Source organism: Octopus sinensis, unplaced genomic scaffold (assembly GCF_006345805.1).
Source record: "Octopus sinensis unplaced genomic scaffold, ASM634580v1 Contig17779, whole genome shotgun sequence".
NCBI classification, from domain to species: Eukaryota; Metazoa; Mollusca; class Cephalopoda; order Octopoda; family Octopodidae; genus Octopus; species Octopus sinensis.
The window spans coordinates 31,353-37,500 of record NW_021835316.1 but is presented as its reverse complement, the minus strand read 5'-3'; the positions used below and the strand labels follow the sequence as shown (position 1 = coordinate 37,500).

Below are 6,148 nucleotides of genomic sequence, written 5' to 3'. Positions count from 1 at the left end.
CAACTTAGCCTTTCATTCTCACGGGGTCGAAAAATTAAGTACCATGCCAGTCGAATACTGAGATCGATGATGTCAACTAACGAATATTGCTGGTCTTAAACCAAAGTTTTAAACCATTATTGTACCTTCTGTTTCTTTACTCCATCCTACCAACTGATTCTCAAGTTTATCGTTCTATTTAAATTGTATTTATATGTGTGTAAGTGTGGTTTGTAGACAGTGGATTGTGTGCATGTGTGTGTGTCTGTAAGCATGTCATGCACTTGCCGGCTATCGACTACGTAGCTTTTGTCAACTTTACCATCCTCCATTACTTCATGTCAATTTAGCATTTCTCTATCAACTTCAGCTTCGTATGTTCTCTCTCTCTTCTCTCCATCCTCTCTCCCTCATGTCTCTCGTCCTCCTCTCTCCTCTCCTTCCTCTCAGCTCGTCTCTCTCTCCCCCCTCTCCCACTCTCTCGCATCTCGTCTCTCTCCTCTCCTCTCATCTCCTCTCTCGTCCTCTTCCTCTCTCTCTCTCTCTCTCTCTCTCGTCTCGCTCTCTTATGCGTGACTGGAGAATTTAACCAACCAACATTTATATTGGCAATTATTATACAGAGATAAGGCGGTGAGCTGGCAGAATCGTTAGCACGCCGGACGAAATGCTCAGCAGTAGTTCGCCCGTCGCTATGTTCTGAGTTCAAATTCCGCTGAGGTCGACTTTGCCTTTCATCTTTTCGGGGTCGATAAATTAAGTACCAGTTGAGCACTGAGGTCGATGTAATCGACTAGTCTCCTCCCCAAAATTCCAGGCCTTGTGTCTCTCGTAGAATGGATTATTATACAGAGATGTTTTAATCTCAAAAAATGGAAGGGTTGTGTATCTGAGTTTATTTCTTTTAAAATGGCCATTCGCTAAATTGCTTTGTGTTCAATTTACAGTTTTAACTTTGAATACTTTGCCAAATGACGTACTTCTGATTTTTTAACTAGTAGTAGTTCTCTGTTTCAATTTGAACATGGATTCTTCTTTCAACTGGAAGGTTGAACCACAAAACAGAATCATTCAACTTAAATGAAGACATCACGAAAAATCTCTCCAACGACACCCAACAACTACACATCAAATTCTTTGATTGACATCCGTAAATATTCCAGTGAATCCAAAATTATTAATTAGAATTCAGTCAGGCTGTGATTAAGCTAAACACGGCTTATACAAAGAGTAACAAACAAGAGGCAAACGGTGAGACAAACCCAGCCACGGACAGAGCTAAATAAAAGAGAGACCCAATTACACGTTAAGTTAGACGGAGTTCAATATCAGTTTATTTTCGACAGCTAGACTGTCTGTATGAACATTCGACAGCACTCAATGACTAAACTACCAGTAACTTAAAAACCAACAGCGGCAGGGTATATTTGTATTCACTTACTTTTCTCCCCCCACCCCACCCATCCACCGCTCTCTCTCCTCCTCCTCCTCCTCCTCCTCCTCCTTTCTATATCTCTCTTTCGTTTCCTCAGTCACACAAGCTGTCCAACGAAATTACTTAGACGAGCAGAACGTTCGTTAATCTAATTTTTTCGACACCATTTTGTCATTTTCTTTTCTTGGAACCGACGTGTTCCATTTTCAGCTAAACAGATGATGAACTTAAACAATAGACCACTCTTACTTTTCATTGAGCCCGTTCATCGTTGCTAAATTAATCTACCTGTTAAATAGTAAAAAGAAAAGAAACAAAAAAAGATGTTCCAGTATTTCTATATTTTTATAGTTTCTTTTATATCTACTTATATATTGCAGAAAGTCGGATCTCTATAATAATAGTCAATGCATGGTGGCTGGCTGGCTGATTGGTTAATTGGTTTGGTCAGTTGCTAGGCTGCTTGGTTGATTGGTTAGCTGGTTGGTTGCTTGGTTGCTTGGTTGCTTGTTTGGTTGGTTGGTTGGTTGGCTGGTTGGTTGGTTGCTTGGTTGCTTGCTTGCTTGGTTGGTTGGTTGGTTGGTTGGCTGGTTGGTTGGTTGGTTGGTTGGTTGGTTGGTTGGTTCTCCAGTCCCGCTTTGCATCGTATGGAGAGAAGGGAGAAAGTAAAAGAGTGATACGGAGAGGTGCAAGATGAGCGCACATTCCGGGCTTTTGTGTCAGGCAATGAATAGATGAATGCTACCGAGAGGGGGGGGGAAAGGAAAGAAAGAAAACAAGAAAGAAAGAAAACAAGAAAGAAAGAAAACAAGAAAGAAAGGAAGGAAGGAAGGAATAAAGAAAGGAAGGAAGGAAGGAAGGAATAAAGAAAGAAAGAAAGAAAGAAAGAAAGAAAGGAAGGAAAGAAGGAAGGAAGGAAGGAATAAAGAAAGAAAGAAAACAAGAAAGAAAGAAAGAAAGAAAGAAAGAATCATAGAAACAGAAGATGAGGAAGAGGGAAAAGAAGAGGAAAGACAGCATAGATGTGTGTAAGAGGGAGTGCGTGTGTGTATGTGTGTGTGAAAGGGGGAGAGAGTGAGAGGTGGGTGAGGTGAACGTATGAACTTCCAAACTGTAAAAACAACACGGAGAGCAATTTTATTTACATTTTCTTTTTAAATATTGTTTTATCTAATCTTATTTCATTGTAATAAATCTATTTCTTTTGAAAATTAGTATTCATCTCATCGTTTTGTATAAGCAATCAAAAACTTTGATAATTATTGTGTGTACGCCATATTTCCTGATGTTACCCATAACGGCAAAAGAATACTTTCAAAGTTACTCTTCGTAACGATCACCAATCACCACCGTCGTCTTTTGTCCTTTTAACAAGAACACTTTTTGTGCACAGAAATCTTCAATCGTTGCTAATTTTCTCGCTTGCGTCATCGTCGCCGTTGTCATAGAGACCATAGCCATTACTATTAAAGTCAACGAAGAAACAAATTCAGTGATAAAGACAAGGACCTCTACGTACTCGTCTGAGCTGGTAGAAATACAGCCAAATATCCCTCAAGCGACCAGAATTCTACCGCGGGGCCTCCCTCCGTTAAAACCTACAACCACAACTGTGTGTAAGAAAGGAAGGAGTAATATGTTTATTTATTAACAGAAGATTGTGGTGGCGCAATGGCCCAGTGGTTAGGGCAACGGACTCGCGGTCGGAGAATCGCGGTTTCGATTCCCAGACCGAGCGTTGTGTGTGTTTATTGAGCGAAAACACCTAAAGGTCCGCGATGCTCCGGCTGGGAGTGGTGGCGACCCCTGTTGTACTCTTTCGCCCCAATTTTCTCTCACTCTTTCTTCCTGCTTCTTGAGTAACGCTGCGATGGACTTGCGTCCCATCCAGCTGTGGGCAACACATACGCCACAGAAACCGGGAAACCGGGCCTATGAGCCTGAAAAGGGCGCATAAAAATAAAAAAATTACAGAAAGTCTTATTAGGTCACAATCAATGATATCAACTGTGGACCACTATGTGGTAGTTAGAAATAGCAGTTAATTATTCTTCAAATCGCATCTTACAGTCTTAGATAAAGAAAGGGCACATTAGATAATGAAGTCTTCTGTAACCTAATGGAACAGAATGCTTGCCGTCCATATTTCTTTGATCATAGGCTTACTCAACTTAGGGCTAACTAACACAACAACAGCAACGCTTACTGTTGTTGTTGTTGGTGGTGGTGGTGGTGGTGGTGGTCACCTCAAGCGACTGGGAATAACGCTTAGAAGCGCTAGAGCCGCGGAAGGGAGACGAATCATCTCATCCATTGTAGCCCCTAGTTGACGGATATAGCGTTCCATCGTCAGGGCTTGAGTGCCGGATGATGACCACTACGGAAGCGTATCATGTTTGTGAAGTCTGCCTTCGAGAGGTCTGCTTCGGTTCTTTCATCCGGCTTCTTCGTGAAAACTGTTGTTGTTGTTGTTGTTGTTCATGAGGATCGTGATGATGATGATGATGATGAGGAGGAGGAGGAGGAGGAGGAAATTTTCTCGCCGTCGCCGTGCCTGAGATTTCTCGACCCCTCTAAGAAATAGGAGTCAAATCTCCATCATATCAAAAAACCCACGGCGTCTTTAACAGTACTGGCTATGGTCTCTATGACAACGGCGACGATGACGCAAGCGAGAAAATTAACGACGATTGAAGATTTTTCTTTGTGCACAAAAAGTGTACTTGTTAAAAGGACAAAAGACGATGGTGACTGATGACTGACTGCTGACTGGAGACTGGAGAATACTATACAGCGAATGGCTAGAAAATATTTTAGTAGGTTATCGAAAAGAAAATAAGTGAGGCCTTATTCTAAGACGCTGGTAGTGGGAGGCAAGTCGTCAAAGGATGTGACAGCACTGTTTGGGTTTAGTATACCACTCACTCACTTGGAATTGACTGAGAGTGGCAGATGGATAATAAGGTGAGGCGTGAGAATAAGAAAAACAAGCAGTTTGGAAAGAGAAAGTTATGAAATGAGAAAGTTGTTACAAAGAGAGAGAGGTTCATTTACTTAGATAAGAAGTGTTTTCTGTTTTTGGTACATGAGCTGACGGAGTCTGAAGCACAAGATATAAAATACACACACATATACATACACATACACACACATTCAGGAACTAAATAGATTCTTTTCTATAAAATTGTCAACGTCAAACGATAACCTACATTTAACTATCGGATGACATTTTAGAAAATAATATGCGAGGGTTGTTTTAAGAAATGAACGCAGTCAGACGACAGCCAAGTAACTGAAGCAGAAGCCGATCAAAATAAGCGAAGAAAACGACCGTTTAGCAAATGGCGGCGGCGGCGGCGATGGCAGAGTCGGTGATGGCGGTGGCGGGAATTTAACTAAATAATGTTAATTTTCTACGCCAGCAATACTGTGCATTTACTTAAAGATTCTCTCATCACGATTTCGGCAAATACGATGATGTCTATGCATCAATGGAGATGGTGATAATAAGGCCGAAATATGTCTAGAGTTGTCCGTATTTGCTGAAAGGACTGGAATAATATCCTTCCAAATTTTGGCATAAAGCCAGCAATTTTAGTAGATACTAGTCGATTACATCGTTTCCCAATACTTGATTGATATTTTATTTTATCGACCTTGAAAGAATAACGATCAATATGATATTGATTTATTACAGGTGGTGAATTGACGGAACATCAGAGAGAGCATCATTGGCACATCAGACAGAAAATGAAGTACATTCCAGACGTATTCAATTTTTTTTTTTTCGGGTGAGACATCTATTTATTTCAAAGAAGTACAAAACTCTAATCTTTTTCAATGTAGTGAAAGTGTCCAAGACTCTTGTGTTCAAAATGACTACTCTTGAGGTTCTCCTCTCGCTTGGGGTACAACCAAAAGTCACGGGGATCTGAGCTGTAAGAAAGGTTAAGGACCGGTTTGATGACCAATTCTCTCAAATAGTTAATTAGTTAGCAGGACAAATTTTGCGCATGACCAGATTTTCATGAATAATTTTGAGTACAGTTGCCACACCAGCTACGAACTGTACGATTATTGTCTTTATAGACACGCGACGGTCTTCGTCCAGAAAATTACGAATTTTCTCAAGCAGCTCTTATGTCCTGAGACCCCTCTCTTTTCCACACCTGTTATTGTTTCTCACCTCCTGTCAACCGTCCTTGAGCCTGATGTGCTAACGAAAAACAATTAATTCATAAGCAGTCTGAAGCACTTCCTATGTTTTTGTAGCGTTTTACCCAGTTTAACATAAAAATTTATTGCATGGCGAGTTCCAAACGTCCCGATTATATCTTGCAAAATTGTCAGCTGTGACAAGCAGTGTTTAGTAAGGTATGTTCAAAATACTATTACAGCCGTCTCTTTCCATTGGAAATAACAAAAGATGGCTGGTCCGCTTATTAGATGCAGAATAATGGTTTGCTAAAATTACAATAATCTAGAACAGTCATAACTGCCTCTCCTAAAAATAAAAAAAAGGTCTCAAGACTTCCGAAATGCACTTTATATTTCACACTATTTGTCCGATTCCCTGTACTCTGATTTCAAATCTTGTCGAAGCCAACTTTGCCTCTCAGCTTTTCAGGGTCGATGTTAAAAGCACCAATCCAACGGGGGAATGTTGGAACTGTAAGGACATTGGATAGGCTGCCGTGCGATAAGTATTCCAGCACTTTGCAATCCGAGTTCAAA

General features: G+C 40.7%; 2 long non-coding RNA genes across 2 annotated transcripts in view; one reads left to right on the top strand and one right to left on the bottom strand.

Annotated features, from left to right (window-relative positions):
• Window positions 1-3,039, bottom strand: part of LOC118761832 — a 22,191-nt gene extending 19,152 nt beyond the window's left edge. Inside the window, exon 1 of the long non-coding RNA XR_004997668.1 lies at window positions 2,762-3,039. This is a non-coding gene — a long non-coding RNA (uncharacterized LOC118761832). The remainder of the gene's footprint in view (window positions 1-2,761) is intronic.
• Window positions 3,040-3,968: 929 nt separating this feature from the next.
• LOC118761830 lies at window positions 3,969-5,721 on the top strand. Its single transcript, XR_004997667.1, has 2 exons — window positions 3,969-4,378; window positions 5,112-5,721. It is a non-coding gene; the product is annotated as an uncharacterized LOC118761830 (long non-coding RNA).
• The last annotated feature ends 427 nt before the right edge of the window (window positions 5,722-6,148 follow it).